The sequence below is a fragment of the Ochotona princeps genome, chromosome 4, assembly GCF_030435755.1.
Source record: "Ochotona princeps isolate mOchPri1 chromosome 4, mOchPri1.hap1, whole genome shotgun sequence".
In the NCBI taxonomy this organism is placed as follows: Eukaryota; Metazoa; Chordata; class Mammalia; order Lagomorpha; family Ochotonidae; genus Ochotona; species Ochotona princeps.
In genome coordinates, this window is record NC_080835.1 from 3,324,188 (window position 1) to 3,340,285 (window position 16,098).

The 16,098-nt window shown below is 59.3% G+C and overlaps 1 protein-coding gene across 2 annotated transcripts in view; it reads left to right on the top strand.

Moving 5' to 3' along the window:
* The first annotated feature begins 560 nt into the window (after positions 1-560).
* KMT5B (lysine methyltransferase 5B) overlaps positions 561-16,098 on the top strand; it is a 61,017-nt gene continuing 45,479 nt past the window's right edge. The window contains exon 1 of one of the 2 annotated variants that reach the window (XM_058662716.1): positions 561-694. The gene's annotated coding sequence lies outside the window, so the exon portion shown is untranslated. Of the gene's footprint in view, positions 695-2,280; positions 2,377-16,098 lie in introns of those variants that run through there. The other variant, XM_058662717.1, reaches the window with a different exon arrangement.

Here is a 16,098-nt window from a genome sequence, read left to right on the forward strand (position 1 = left end):
CAGCGGTTCCTCCCCCCGCCCCCCCCGCCCGGCTCAGGCCCCCCACTAGGCATCCCTGCAGGAGCTGGAGAGGGCAGGATGGACCCGAATGGGGCTGGGGGAGGGGGTCTCAGCTCTCCCTTCTGCCCCCTCACAAGACAGAGCCCAGAACCCCGCGCCTGGCACTGGACAGTGTGAATGACCATGCCAGGCTACCAAGAGCCTGGGGGGTGGGGTCTGTGTGTCAGTCAAGGGGTCTGCGGGTAAGCACCGCTGGGTTGGGCGGGGTATAAAATGCTCCTAACGGGGTGTTAAGGGCTGCGTGCTCGCGCCTGGGCACCAAGTCCCCAGAGGTGCTCACGGAGTCAGGTGGTGTTTCCCAGGTGCGCCCACCGGCAGTCTCTGCTGAGATGCCAGCGGAGCCCTGGAACCCAGCCCTGTGGGATCCAAGCAGGAACTGGAGCGATAGACACGAGGGAGACAAGGCAGTCGTTTGTGAGCTCCACCTGCCTGGAGGAGGAGGAAGGACGGGCGGCCACAGGCTACCTGCCTCGGCCGGGCAGGCTCTGCCACCCCGCAAACCCTCATCGGCCGCAGGGGGAGGAGCCAGACCCAACAGGTGAAGGCCTTGGGAGGCGCCCTGCGCTGGAGGAGCCTGCAGCTGCCCCCACCCTCTGAGACGCACCGTGCCTCAGTTTCCCTCTCTGTGGATCAGGTAACGACTGTCCTGTCTCCCAGCCAAGGTCGGGGGTGGGGGCGCCTTCCCCTCTTTCCGTCACGGGTTCCGCGCACCTGCACACCCGGGGCGACCTCTCTTCATCCGACTGACGAGGTCACCTAACTTCCCCCTCCCTCACTTTGCCTAGGCGTAACCCGGGCCCCCACTGCTGTCCCCCGGCGCAGCCTGGGAACTGCAGGCACGGCCCTCTCTCAACTGTTATTTGGGGCTCTTGAGTAGCAGATGGGCAAGATCCGAAAGAATGGGGGCGACGGCCGGCCTCCGGGGCTCCCCGAAACACAACCGCGTGCCAGGCTGCCCAGCACGGAGCGCCAAGCCTCACCCTCACACGGTGGCTCGGGCCGCTCTCGCGACCCACCTGCCGCTCACCCTGTCCCAAAGCCAAGGCTGCCCGCACGGAGTACCAAGGGTGCTTGTGCCCACCCCCCGCACACACACACACACCCCGGCGACACCCAGCCCCACAACAAAGAAAACTCCCTGGCTGAGGCCACCACCCCCGGCGCGAGCGGGAGGCGCGTCCCTCGCCCCTCGCCGCCCCCTCAGCTCGGGGAGCTGTCCCTGGTAGGTGCAGGTGTCGCCGGGGGCCTGGGCGTGAGGGGCGGCCGGCCGGGGCCCCGCAGCGCCGCCGCCTCAGCCTCCCCGGCCGCCTCGGCCCCGGCCGAGCCTAGGTGGCGCCCGCGAGACGCCAAGCGGCGCCGCCTCCAGCCGCGATTTAAAGGGCAGCGAGGGGCGGAGGGATCCCGGCCCGTCGCCGTCCCGGCCGCGATCCCTCCGCCGCGAGCTGAAGCGACGGCAACGCCGCGGCCCCGTTCTCGCGTTCCTCCCACCCCCCCCCTCCCCGAAAAACAAAACAAAAAAAGAAAAAAGGCTGTTTGTCCCTGCGCCGTCGGGAGCGGCCGGTGCGGGACCCGTCGGCGGGGCCGCAGCCCGTGGGCGCCGGGCCGGGCGGCGGCGTGCGCGGCGGCCGCGGCGTGGTGTCCCTCCGCCGTCGGGTGTCCGCGCGCACTCCTTTTCGTATCCTTCCACCGATCCCGGGCGGCGTCCGGGCGGCTCACCGGGGGCGGCGACGCGCGTGCGGGGCGGCCGGCGGGGCTGCGGGGGGCGGGGGGCCCGGCGGGGAGGACGCCGCGGACAGCGGACGAGGCGCGGCGCGGCGCGGCAGCCCCCGGAGCGGCGGCGGCCCGAGAGCTTGGCGACGCCGCGGCCGCGCGCCGGCCGAGGAGGTGAGGGCTCGGGCGGGCGGGGGCGCGGCGGGGCGGGGGCGCCCGAGAGCCGCGGCCGGAGCGGGGGCCGAGCCCGCCGGGGAGCCGGGGGCGCGGGCGGGGGGCGCCGCGGCTTGGCGGGGGCCCCGGCGGCGGCTGGGACTTCTTTCCTTCCCCCCCCCGGCAGCGGATGGAACGGGCGGTACTGCGGCCTGCGCCGCCATCTTGGATTGTACTCTCCTTTTTTTTTTTTTCCCTCCCCTGTGGAAAAAAAAATTTTTTTTTTTTGGTGTGTGATTAATTCTTTTGGAGGGGGCGGGGGGCGCGGGAGAGCGCGGCCCGGCGGCGGCGGCGGCGGCGGCCCCGGCTGCCCGCCTGCCCGCCCGCCTCCCTGCCCCCGGCAGCCTCGGAGCGGCCGGACAGCGTCCTGAGGAGGAGCCGGGCGGCCGGGCGGTGAGTCGGGGCGGCCTTGCAGTGGTGGCCGCGGCCGGAAGGGAGCGGTAGCGGCCGGCGGGGCGAGCGGGCGGGCCGGGCCGCACGAGGGGAGCCAGCCCCGCCGCTCGCGATTGGGGGACTCTGTTTTCCCTCTTCTCCAATGGGCAGCCGTGCGCCGGCTCGGCCAATGTGCGGCGGCGGGCGCGCTCCACCGGGCGCCGTCGGTGTTGGGGCGAGAGCCTCGGTGCCGCTGGCCCTGCGTGATTCGGGGGGCGCCCGCGCGTCTGGGGACCCCGAGGTCCCCGCCGGCAGGCTAGGGGGCAGGAGGGAGGACGGCGTGGCCGTGAGTGACCTGTCGTGTCCCCGGGCTGTCGGGGCCGAAGGGGCGGCCGGCCGCGAGTGGCTGCGGTCAGCAGCGCGCCCCGCAGCTTGTGCTGAAGCGACGCGGGCTAATGACAGGTGACCTGCACCTGTTGGGCCGGCCGCGGAGCCACAGGTGTGGGCCGTCCCCGTCGCGGCTCCCCGGCTCGGTCAGCGCTCCGAGTGCCCGGTGCTCCGGGCCGCCGGCGGGTGCGGGCGCGCACGGCCTCGCGCACCGGGGTAGGGGGCCACCGTCCCCTTGGCCTTCCTGTGAGCCTGTTGCGTCTCCTGGCCACCAGGGTGGGGAGGTGACGGGCAGAGCCCTGGGGAGTGTTGGGCCCACGCTGTCCAGGTCGCAGCGCGTGCCTGCCCGTTCTGGTGGAGTGAAAGAACTGGCCCGCGGCCCTCGGAGGAGAGCTGGGCTTGGTGTGGGCACAGGCTCTGAGCCAGCCTGCTCACGCTGTCCTGCCCGTGCAGGTGCCGCGGGTGTGGGAGTTCTGCACTGGGTCCTGGAGTTCTGCGATTGCATCTGAGTTGCCTTTCTGTGGCTGCTCACTTGGGTTATAGGGCGGGAGTGTGTGGCCAGGGTGGTGTGACAGAGTGGTGGGGCGGCGTCTGCCCCATAGGTCGCTGGTCGCACTTCCGGGAGCTGCCCCTTGTTCTCCAGAAGGGCCGCCCCGTGTGAGCCCGGGCGCTGTGGCCAGGAGCCCTCGGTGCACACAGGGGCGCAGTGGCTGCCCGGACCCGTGGTGGCCTTGGCCATGGCACAGGTGTGAGGAGCAGGGGCGAGCCAGGCTGGCAGGGTCAGCTGCAGACAGCAGAAATCAGTGTTACTGCAGAGGTGTAACTTTACTGCCCTGGGTTTTGGTTTTTTGTTTTTTACTTTTTGGAAAAAATTACTGCTTCAGAGAGATAGCTTGGCATAGAGTGGCTGCAGTTGCTGCAGGAACCACAGAACTATTCTAAGTGTACGAATAGCCAGTGAATGTTAAGTTGCAAGCATTGGCACATTCAGAAGGAAGGCAGACTTCTACACAAATCCTCCCTTGGGCCACCTTGACCGCGACGTGTGCGGGGCTCTGGAGCAGAGAGGCCCTCCACGCAGTGCGGGCTCAGCCCGTCCGTGTCGGTGTCTCACGCGAGCAGTGGTTTCTGGTCACCGTGCTGTCGTGGAAGTGCTGTTCGTTGTTGAGGACGGAGCCAGGAGCCAGTTCCCTCCTGTATTGGCTGTCCTCTGTCTCCCAACAGGAAAGCCTTGGTTGACTAGGTCTCTTCTGCCGCTTCCCCTCTGGGTGCCGGAAGGCCTGGCCATTTGGCCTGGTCCCCCACTGTCCACGGCTGGGCAGCTGGGGTCCTGTGTCCGGCACAGGCAGTGCTGCCCGCTGTGTGTCCCCATGGTACCGGGGGTCTGGCTGTGGGAGCCAGACCTCACTGCTGCAGGCCACGCACAGGGCCACCTCTCGGGAACCAAGTGTTGGTCTCCCAGCCACTTCTGATCCTAAGTCCTTTGTCGTCTTTTGACCACACTGCTTTCTCACATGTAAGAGCTCTTCAAATGCTGTTTCGGCAGCCGATTGACTTAATCAGTTCATCTGAATGGATCCTGTAGTTTTGCCACTCCCCTTTTAAAATGGGCTTAAGTTAATGGGAGGTGGGGCACAGTTGGTTGGGTTCTAGAATTGAAAGACCAGGGTATATCCTTGGACCCTGAAGCTTGACTCCTGTGTTCCTGTTGGGTCTCTGCAGCGTGTTAGGTTTGGAGTTCACTAGGCACACTGCGTGGTTCGTGGAAGCCCCGTCTGTGGGCCAGGCGTTGCAGTGGGTTACAGTTCCCAGTTTACACATGGGGCTCTAGGCGGTGACTGGCCCCGCTGTCATTCTCAGACCTTAACCTTCTGGGTTGCGGTGATCATCCCCTCCTGCCTCACCGAGAGGTGGAGCTGCCCAGTCCTTAGTCTGCAGGGTGCAGGCAGGGTGAGGGCAGCTGCCTGCTGGGAGCCTGCGGTCAGGAGGCTCTGGCCTGGTGCTCCGCGCCTCCCCGGCTCCTGCCCTCACCTCACCACCCGCTTCCCTGGGTAAGGGCTCTCGGGCGCCCTCTGGTGCTCCCTGGACGCAGGCCACTTTCCAGCACCATGAACAGTGCCCTGGTTGCGAGGAGCTGCTGCTGAAGGCACAGTGAATCCAGGGTGCCGTGGCCTGCAGGTTGTCATCTCATCTGACTCCCATGGCAAGGCTGGGGTGTCGGTGTGTTTCCCGAGCTCTGAGGGTGTGTTTGGTTTCAAGAGGTTTGTTGTACGTCCTGTGGGGAAGCACACTGGTTTGCAGGAAGCCAGCCTGCTCTTGGCAAAAGGGAGCATCTGGGGGGCCAGTGGAGAAGTCTGAGCCGTGGAAGTTGGGGGGACCTCCTTGTTTCCCCCCTTAAAGAGCTGGACAGACCTCAATCCTGGTCCTGGCAAGCTCCCATGGCGCGCCCATGGCTGGTCACAAGTGCCAGCAGTGTGGACGGGCAGCAGTGGGCCTTTGGCGCTCATTTCGCCCGGTCATCTGGCTCATCTCTTACGCAAGACCCTGCTGGCGTGCTGCTGGGCTCCCTTAGCGTGTCTCAGCAGAATGGCTGCCTCTGTACCCGTGCCCCTCCCCAGCCCACGTTACGTTCAGAGCTCTGAGCTCAGGAGCTGCATGTCCCGTCCTGTTGCTCTTCAGCTTTGGAGCAGTCTGTTGGGGAGAGAACTGCATTGGTTGATGTATGTGCCGCTGCGCCTGCGGTCCCTGTCCCCGCTTCCTAAGACTGTTCTTGTGTGTGCTGGGCGGCGGCAGCGTGGCACGTGTGCTGCCGGGTGGCCATGCAGACTCCTGCCCGTCTCTGGTCACAGCGAGGCAGCAGTGGGCTTGGCCAGCAGCTGGCACTGCGGTGCCCAGGCAGGGTGCTCCCTTGGCAGACTCGTCCGTCCCCTACAGTGGTGCCCGTGCCTGCCTCCTGTCTTTTTCTTTGCTTCTCCGTTCCCTGCCTTTCCTCCTTTCATGTAAAGGCCCAGGGAAGAAGCGCAAAATGCTTTCTTGGTTCATGTGTTGATGTAGTCCCGTCTTGTCTGAGCGAGTGAGTTATCTTCCTGGGCTTGTTTCTTTTCAAAGTCTAAGAGTTTCTGCTGTGAGTGAAGCAGGCAGGGCCCTTTCATTGTGTGGCTCTCCTGCCAGCCCCTGGTTCCCTCCTGACGCCCCGCGCCCCGCTTTAGGGCCCGTCCAGGCTTCCTCCGACTCACTTCCCCGTGGTCTTGTTGTCTGGTCTGACCTTCATCTCTCCTCCTCCTTCTCGTCGGACAGTTTCGCTGTGCCTCTGCTTAACACCAGCGCTGCTCTCTGCCTCTCCCGCTCTGACTACGTTACTGTCCTAAGGCTTGCCTGGTCTCCAGCCGCCGGTCTTCCTATCACAGTTCAGGACGTTTTCCAGCCTATTTTATTTACAGCTTTTTTTTTTTTTAAGTAAAGTGTAAAAAAGCAAGGTGTGAGAATTAACTGACAGATGAGTACAGAAGGCACTAAGTTCACGGTGCTGTTACCTGTTGGTTTAAGACGATCAAGGTGTCCTGGCCGTGTCTGATCCGCAGAAGCATTTGATCTGTCCCTGCCAAGGGGCCTGCAGGGGGCGGGGGCTGGAGAGGCAGCAAGCTTGTGGCAGGCCAGGTGTTTTCTGGTTTTGTTTTTTAAGATTCATTTTCTTAATTTGAAAGAGTTCTGATGAGGGAGAGGTCTTTGCTGTGCCAGGTCGCCCTGCAGATGGCCACGGCAGCGAGGACGAAGACAGGAGCCCAAGAGGCCCCAGCACCCGAGCTGACTTCCTCTGCTTCCCCAGGCACATTAACAGGGAGCTAGATCCAAAATGAAGCAGCCAGCACTCCAACCGGCCCCCTGGCAGGGTGCCGCAGCTGCAGGGGCAGCTTTCTGTGCTGCGCCACAGTGCCAGTCCACAGCAGGCTGAGGATTCCGTGTGACCTGCTGCTGTACAGCCCCCAGATGGCCCACGGCAGAAGGCAGAATCCCCACAGCTGGCTCAGGTGGGCAGCATGGCAGTTAGCACCCCACAGCCAGTTGCCTGGGGTTCCTGTCTGGTCTCTGCTGGCAGTTCAGCTTCCTGCGGCTGGGCAGGCTCCCTACCTCCCACAGGGGACCTGGGGTGAGTCCCTGGCCCTTGGCCCCAGCCTGATCTGGGAGCTAGCAGGAGCACACGCTAGGTCCCCTTCCTTCCTCAAATGAATATTCATGGGAAAGAGAGCTAAAAGGGTTTTTTTTTGTTTGTTTTTTGAAAAAAGCATTGTCCTGTCAGCAGGCTGTTTGCCTCTGCAGGTTGGTGTGAGGTGTGGTGTGATGTGGTGTTTAGTAATACATGTTGTCAGAAATCACCTTTTAGGAGCAGGAGGAAAAGCCAGCACGCCCGAACTCTGTGGGGTCACTGACCCTCTTGTCCTTCCCATTTTCGTTTGCACGGATGGTACTATTCTTTGTCCCTCGTGGAGTTACAGGACTGCAAAGGACATCTCCACAGGGCAAGTGCCGCCTTCCTTTGCTTTAGTCACTTGGATAGAGGAGGCAGACCTTGTTAGTGAGTTTGGTAAGTTTCCAAGTGCGATGTTAGGAAGGTCAGGTGGTGAGTGCAAGGGATGCTGCCGCAGAGCCCTGGGGCAGCTGAAGGGCCTGGGCCTTGGCTCTGGTGCCACATCCTTAGCAGATGTGGGCTTAAAGATCCAGACCTAGGGCCTGGTACAATGGCTCAGTTGGCTAATCCTCTCCTAGCAAACGCCTGGATCTCATGTGGGTCCTGGTTCGTGTCCTGGCTGCTCCACTTCCCATCCAGCTCCCTGCTTGTGGCCTGGGAAAGCAGTAGAGGATGGCTCAAGCCTTTGGGACCCTGCACCCGCATGGGAGACGGAAGAAGCTCCTGGCTTCTGTTGACTCAGCTCTAGCCTTAATGCCCATTTGGAGAGAAAACCAGCGGATGGAAGATCTTTCTCTCCACCTCTCATCTCTCTCTGTTTTTCCAATAGAAAGAAAGAAATTGAGAAAAAGACCCAGACCTAGGCTCAGCCCCTTGAACGTCTCCCTTGCCGTGGCACAGGGAGATCACCCCAGTGGGCTGTGCTTAGGTCAGCGGGCACCCCTGGTGGGCTTGCACTCGGGCAGCATGTGCACAAGTATGCAGTAGGTTGTTTTGTTGCAGTTGGGGGAAGGTGTGATTTTTTTTGTGAAATTTTCCTCAGCTGTATCAGCTGGACTTTTGTCTTGTGAATTTCTGCAAAGATTTATATGCTTTTATATAAAATCCATTATTTTAATGTGTAGAGAGCATATATATATATATATAATAAACTATAAGGCAGTGGTTTCTTTAATGAAGCAGTCTTCCTTAGTGCAGGGTGAGGAGTTACCTTTGTGATTGACAGGCCAGGTTTCTTTGCAGCATCCGTGTGGCTCTGTACCTGTGTCCATGCCTGCATTTAAAATGGCAGAGCCCTTGTTGGGTTTATTTTTTAGTTTTTAATTTTCTGCTTACTGTTGTTTATGTAGTCAAGAGGGATGCACACCTCTTTGGCCCTTTTGTAGGGTGGGGGAGCATCAGCCCCAGAGGGAGGGAGGGGGGACAGATGTCTGTGGGGGGTCAGCCCCAGGGGGAGGGAGGGGGGACAGATGTCTGTGGGGGGTCAGCCCCAGGGGGAGGGAGGGGGGACAGATGTCTGTGGGGGGTCAGCCCCAGGGGGAGGGAGGGGGGACAGATGTCTGTGGGGGGTCAGCCCCAGGGGGAGGGAGGGGGGACAGATGTCTGTGGGGGGTCAGCCCCAGAGGGAGGGAGGGGGGACAGATGTCTGTGGGGGGTCAGCCCCAGAGGGAGGGAGGGGGGACAGATGTCTGTGGGGGGTCAGCCCCAGAGGGAGGGAGGGGGGACAGATGTCTGTGGGGGTCAGCCCCAGAGGGAGGGAGGGGGGGGACAGATGTCTGTGGGGGGTCAGCCCCAGAGGGAGGGAGGGGGGGACAGATGTCTGTGGGGGGGTCAGCCCCAGAGGGAGGGAGGGGGGGGACAGATGTCTGTGGGGGGTCAGCCCCAGAGGGAGGGAGGGGGGACAGATGTCTGTGGGGGGTCAGCCCCAGAGGGGGGGAGGGGGGACAGATGTCTGTGGGGGGTCAGCCCCAGAGGGAGGGAGGGGGGGACAGATGTCTGTGGGGGGTCAGCCCCAGAGGGAGGGAGGGGGGACAGATGTCTGTGGGGGGTCAGCCCCAGAGGGAGGGAGGGGGGACAGATGTCTGTGGGGGGTCAGCCCCAGGGGGAGGGAGGGGGGACAGATGTCTGTGGGGGGTCAGCCCCAGAGGGAGGGAGGGGGGACAGATGTCTGTGGGGGGTCAGCCCCAGAGGGAGGGAGGGGGGACAGATGTCTGTGGGGGGTCAGCCCCAGGGGGAGGGAGGGGGGACAGATGTCTGTGGGGGGTCAGCCCCAGGGGGAGGGAGGGGGGACAGATGTCTGTGGGGGGTCAGCCCCAGAGGGAGGGAGGGGGGACAGATGTCTGTGGGGGGTCAGCCCCAGGGGGAGGGAGGGGGGACAGATGTCTGTGGGGGGTCAGCCCCAGAGGGAGGGGGGACAGATGTCGGGGGGGGGGGTCAGCCCCAGAGGGAGGGAGGGGGGACAGATGTCTGTGGGGGGTCAGCCCCAGAGGGAGGGGGGACAGATGTCGGGGGGGGAGGAGGGGCGGAGATGCTGCTGTCCAGCTGTATTAGCACACAGGGATAGAGGACAGCCAGTGGATGAGGCCTTAGAAACCCAGTGAAGGAAAGAGTGCTCCAGGGCGTTACTTGAGTGGTTTTGATAGTTCTGAGAAGTTGTTGGTTTGTTGCTCTAAGACATGACCATGTCTACCCAAGTGCATCTGTAGATCCAGGAACATGCTGCCGAACTGGCCAGAACTGTCCAGCCTGTTCTCTCCAGCTTCTGATGAGGCAGTTGGCGCCCCCTGCTGACCTAGAGATCCCTTGTGTGCGTCTGGACATGTCAGTGCACAAGGATATCTTGTTTGCAAAGGTGACATAACAAGCCAAGCTGCCGCCTGCAACAGCAGTGTCCCATGTGTGAACTGGTTCGAGTCCCAGCTGCTCCACTCCTGATGCAGCTCCCTGCTGATGATAGCCTGGAAAGAAAGCAGAGATGGGTCCAGGTGCTTTGGACCCTGCTGCCCAAGTGGGAGACCTGGAAGAAGCACCTGGCTCCTCCCAGCTGGCAGCCTTCTAGGGAGCAAAGTAGCCATTGGAAGATCTGTCTGTTTCTGTGTGACCCTGGTTTTTGAATAAGCAAGTCTTGGCAGCAGAAACCTCTTAAGTATTTCTGGGCCCTGACAACCGAGAAGCCTGTCTGCCTCAGCTTTTTGTGGTCCCTATATTGATTTCCTGTGGCTGTGGGGAGGAATTGCTGCCCCTCAGTGTTTGCCAAAAAAGGGGCATGTATTCTCTCCCAGAGCCTAGGCACAGCAGTTCCTGCTGGGTCACAGTCAAGGTGTTGGCACAGCCTTGTTGTAGGAGAGGATCCATCCCTGGCCTCTGGCCTCTGGCAGCTACCACGTTCCTGACCTGTGGCCACGTCATGCCAGTCTCTCCTTCCCTCCCTCTGAGGCACAGGCTCCCTCGGCCTGTCTTTGGGAAAGGCTTCTGGTGGATAAGCCAGAACGGTCTCACCTCCGAGTCCTTACTGACAGCTAATGACGCCTGCAGAGCGTGTTGCCTGCAGAGTGGTGTGCATATTGCCGAGTGATTTGGAGCCTGCTAGTTAGCTGCCTGGAGAGCCATCGGCTCAGCAGACTCCACTTGATGGGCAGTGGCCATGTCTGTTGCTGGTGGCTGCAGGGGCATGCTGGCTACCGGTGTCTGCCTTGGCTGCCTGAGGGAGACACTGTAGCGGGTGGGTGCTGGGGCAGGCTGCTGAGTTGGGCAAGCTGGGCACTTCTGTGCTTGATCCTTTAAATGCTAGTAGGGTCGCAGATGGACCGGGAGCACTTGGCCTTTGCAGTGGCTTTGCGCAGGCAGAGACCTAACCTTTGCAGTGCAATCCATGAGCCAGTTCACTGGCCAGCCTTGGGATGCATGTGACAGCTCCAGGCTTGGGTGACGTGCTGTTGCCCCCGTCCTGCCTACGACTCCCAGAGAGAAGAATCGCCAAGTTACCTGGCTTCTGCAGTGAGATTGCAGTTCTGACAGCATCTGTAGGAGCCAGTGTAAGGCTACAGGTGTGAACATAAATTAATGGTGATGTTCTCGCGAATCAGTGAGGCGGTAATTACCCTGTCCGACTATTCTCATGTCCGCCAGGAGTTGCTGTTGTAGGAATCCAAGGGTTTTCAGAATCTGTTGGTTACAGATGGATTTGGAATTCTTTGATACGTTGCAGAATCCTTTAGTACTTTCAGGTTTTGAGGAAAGAACTAATAACCTGTCGGGCTTGTGGCATCTAGGTTAAGCTGCTGCCTGCAGTGCCAGCATCCAGTATGGCTGTTCTGCTTACGTTCTAGCTGATGATCTGGGGAAAGCAGCAGCAGATGACCAAGCGCTTGGACCAAATGCTTGGGAGACTCGGGGTGCATGGACCCTGTGCCCACGTGGGCGACTCGGGATGCATGGACCCTGTGCCCACGTGGGCGACTCGGGATGCATGGACCCTGTGCCCACGTGGGCGACTCGGGATGCATGGACCCTGCGCCCACGTGGGCGACTGAGGATGCATCTGGTTTCAGCCTTGGCTGTTGTGGTCATCTAGGGAGTGAACTATCAGCAGGTTCCATCTCTGTCTCCCTCCCTCTCATCCCTCCCCCTCCCCCGCATCTATCTTTCTCTCTGTACAGTGTTCTCGAATGAATGAATAAATGTTTTGGAAGAAGGAGGGAGCGTGGTTGGCAGGCATTGTCTTGCAGTGGTGCCTGGCTCAGGTCATGGATGTGCTGTTTCCACTGCAGCTTCCTGCCAACATGCTAACACCCCATTCCGACAGCAGATAGGGCCAGGCTCCGGGTCCCAGATGGAGTTCCTGGCTCATCTTCAACTGCTGAGGGAATTTGGGGAGCAAACCAGCTGAAGTTGTCTGTCTTTTCCCCTCTTTGTCACTGTCTTTCAAATAGAGAGGTCCAAAGCTGGGAGTGGGAGTGTGGTGAGGTGCGTGGGCCTGTCCTGCACCCCGGAGCGCACGGTGCTCCCCGCAGGGGTCGTTGTGACCCAGTGAGCAGGAGACCTTAGTGGTGGCACAAAGGAGGTGCAGTTGGGCTGGGTGATGTGGGGTGCAAGCGGTGCTGTGCCTGTGAGGAAGTCTGGGGGTGCGCAGGCTGCTGGGGCACAGCTGCCAGCTTGTGTGGTTGTCCTCGGTATTTGTAGCTGCAATTTTGTTACATATAATGGTAACTGCATGCTCATTTTTAAAAGTTACGCATTTAACAGGTAAGAATTCCTTAGAATTTTATTTTCTTTCAAAATTATAGCAGAATCACTTGGGCTTTGTGGGTGTGTGCATCACGTTTCTGAAGGAATGTTTCCAAAAGCCTGACACGCTCGGGCCTACTGTTGAACCTGTGTATTGGCGTTTTCGGTCTCATAGAGTGTTTCTCTGCTACTGGACAGTTCTCTTAGATAACTGTCAGCAGACAGATCCAGTGTGTAAGCCGGGCAGGGTTCTTGGTGGTGTCACGGGAATGATGGGAACATTCTTGATAGTCTTTCAGTGTTTTTGTTTTTTTTTTTTTTTTTTTTTAACAAATTTGGAAAATCCTTGTTTGTGCAAGATGTTAGCAAGAACAAAACAAAACTCTTCAAAAGATGCTAATGAGGGACAGTGTTGTGGCGCAGCAGATTAACCTGCCATCTACACTGCTCCAGGTCCAGCCCCTGCTAGTGTGCCTGGGAATGCAGTGGAGACTGGCCACTGCCCCTGTGAGGGAGTGTACCGGCTCAGGAAAGCTCTTCCACCCTCCTTCTTTTAACTCTGCCCTTCAAATACTGGAAAAAGAGGGGGATGGATATTTGGATTAGAGTTCTGAAATTGGGCACAATTGTTAAAAGTCACCAAAAAAAGAAAATGTCGCATAGGGAAGGGGCTGTGAGACATGGAAGGGCACTGAGGTTGGTGGAGCAGCCGTCTGCCTAGCACAGAGTGGGGGCTTCAAGGAGCCAGCACCTTTCTGTAAAACGACTCTGCCTTTAAAACATTGCTCTGTGATGCGGAGAGTTCACCTCGCAGATACTGGGGGAGGCCAGGCGAGGCCAGGGAGGCCAGGCGAGGCCAGGCGAGGCCAGGAGCCCAGGTCCCCGGGGCTGGATCCGTTGGCAGGCAGCCACAGAAGAGCAAGCCCCAAACCGCAGCTCTCCGCTGTGGAGTGGGCGTCCAAAGTTGTGTCATAACCATCGTAGCAAATGCCTATCCCTGTAAAACTGTTGAGATATGAATAGTGTCCCCTTTAATTGCATTTAAAGACTTCTCTTTTTTCTTTTTTTTTTTTAAGATTTATTTATTTTATTGCAAAGTCAGATATACAGAGAGGAAGATCTTCCGTCCGATGATTCACTCCCCAAGTGAGCCGCAACGGGCCGGTGCACGCCGATCCGAAGCCGGGAACCAGGAACCTCTTCCAGGTCTCCCACACGGGTGCAGGGTCCCAATGCACTGGGCCGTCCTCGACTGCTTTCCCAGGCCACAAGCAGGGAGCTGGACGGGAAGTGGAGCTGCCGGGATTAGAACTGGCGCCCATATGGGATCCCGGTGCGTTCAAGGCGAGGACTTAGGCCGCTAGGCCACGCCGCCGGGCCCAAAGATTTCTTTATCTGTTGGAAATACAAAGTTGTTGGTGGGGAGTGGGTAGTAAGAAGGAGAAGAGATCTTCTATCCACTGGTTCACCTCCAGATGGCCACGTGGCAGACTAGCCCAGGCCCAACCCAGGGGCATAGAACTCGGGCTGCGTCTCCCACGAGGTAGCAGAGGCCCAGGCAAAGGAGCAATGAGGATTCAAACCAGCACTCGTGGGTGACTGCAGTGTCTCCGGTGGTGGCTTGACCCTGCGCCATAATGCCAGCCCTAGTTACGGTCCATGTTTTAGCATCTTTCCAGTGTTTTATGCTGATGCAAACTTGTCCTGCCCATTTTTGGGAATTGTTCATTTTCTTATACTTGAAAGGCAGAGAGATTTTGCTTCAGCTGGTCCCTTCCCCAGGTGTCCACAAAGGCCAGGGCCACGCTGAAGCCAGCTCAGAACACCACCCACATGTCCCACCTGGGTGGTCAGGGGCCACGCCTGGGAAACTGAACTGAAGCGCAGGGGCTGGGCCTTGAAGCAGCACTCTGCCTTGGGACGCAGGTCCCACCTGTTGTGTCCCAACATTTCTGTTTCATTCTAGACTCTGCGGTGGGAACTGGTTTCCCCACCTGTTGACCCACTGAGCCGGTGGGAACTGTGAGTCTTACTCCTGTTTCCTTGGAGGTTGATAAACCTCTCAGAAGTGGTGCTGTTCAGGCTGGGGCAGGAGGAGTGTGTCCCTGGAGCCAGCAGGGGGAGGCTCCCTTCCTTCCTTTGTCACCTTTCTAGTACTGGAAGACATTTAAGAATGATTTAGCATCGGTGTAACAAATTGGAAGGGTGCTAAAGTAAGAATTGTAATTCAGAGGGAGATTGTGAGGGTTCAGAAGCCCCGGGAAAGGCCATGCACACAGCGCCTGCTGAAGTCCCACCTCGTCAGACTCCAGTGAGCTGTGCTGCTCACATCCAGAGAATTAACTGATCAGTTACTTACTTGAGAGGCAGTGAGACAGGCAGGAAGCTCTTCCGTCCTATGGTTGCCTTCCCGAATGGTCAGATCCCGGACTCGGTCCAGGTCTCCCACAGGGGCGGCAGGGCCCAAGTGCTGCTCTCCCAGGCTCCTTAGCAAGGAGTGAGGTCAGAAGCGGAGCGGGTGGCACGTGAACTGGCATTGTAGTGTAGGACGCCAGTGCTGCCAGCAGTGTTGTAACCTTTGTCACCACAGGGCTGGCCCTGCCATCTATTTCCTGAGCAAAGCCACATGTCATTTCTGCGCAGAGGTCGTGGGTCATGGTGGCCCTGGCCTCAGCGGCCTCGACACAGGGTGGTCGTTTCCGCGAGCCCTGTGCTGCTTTCTCCTCGCCTGCACCTCCAGATAGCAGAGTGCCCCTCCGTCCTGAGAGCCACCTCAGCCATGTTCGTTCCCAGATGGTTTAATGTGGCCCGTGTCCCACTTAGGACCTGTCCTGCAGGCTCTGGGCTGCGTCACCTCATCCAGGACTCATCCTAGCCCTCTGTTTGGAGCACCTGTTGGAGTCCTGCTTGCTCACACCCACGGTCAGCCTGTAAGCGGGCCCTGTTGTCCACCAAAGCCTGCCAGTTCTGCAGGCTGCTGGTTCTCTTCTGGCCATTGCAGTCATCTCTTAACTGATCTCATCTTGTTCCCAGACTAAGCTCCTGCCTGCTGCTCACTCCCCACATGCCTGCAGCGGCTGGGCGCTTGGGTCAGGTCTCCATGGGCTGCAGGAACACAGTTACTTGAGCTGACGCCACTGCTTCCCAGGAAATGCACTGGTAAAAAGCTGAAGACAGGAGCCAATGCTGGGAATTGAACCTAGGTATTCCATTGCATGGTGGCCAGGAGCCTTTTTCACCGTTGCAAAAACTGTATAAAATATTTTGGGACTAAGTTATGGTTAGATATGTTAGTTCTTCACCACGAAGAAATGATATTTAAGGGGACAGATGTGCTGGCTTTGGTTTGAGTGTTATGTATGCAAGTGTGCAAACATCAGATGGCTCCCCACCAACACACAGCTAGTGTATGTATGTTGGCTTAAAGCAGTCGTTAAATTTAAATTACCTTCCCAGTGTGTGGATAAGGTGCATGTGAAACAAGTCAGTTTGGTGGTTGACTTTGGTCTTGTCTCCAAGATCTGTCATTATGCATGTTCCAGTGTCCCTGCATCAGCGTTTGGGTGAGGGACCCTGAGCCTGTGAGCACAGGGAAGCGCAGAGCTTGTTGGGCTCTGGGCTGTGGTGGGTGTCCAGTGGCTCTCCGATACATACCTGCCGGGAAGCCAGAACAGAGCAAGCCTTGTGCCTGTTGATCCTCTCCTCCTCTCCTCTCCTCTCCTCTCCTCTCCTCTCCTCTCCTCTCCTCTCCTCTCCTCTCTCCTCTCTCCTCTCCTCTCCTCTCCTCTCCTCTCCTCTCCTCTCTCCTCTCTCCTCTCTCCTCTCTCCTCTCCTCTCCTCTCCTCTCCTCTCCTCTCCTCTCTCCTCTCTCCTCTCTCCTCTCCCCTCCTCTCCTCTCCTCTCCTCTCCTCTCCTCTCCTCTCCTCTCCTCTCTCCTCTCTCCT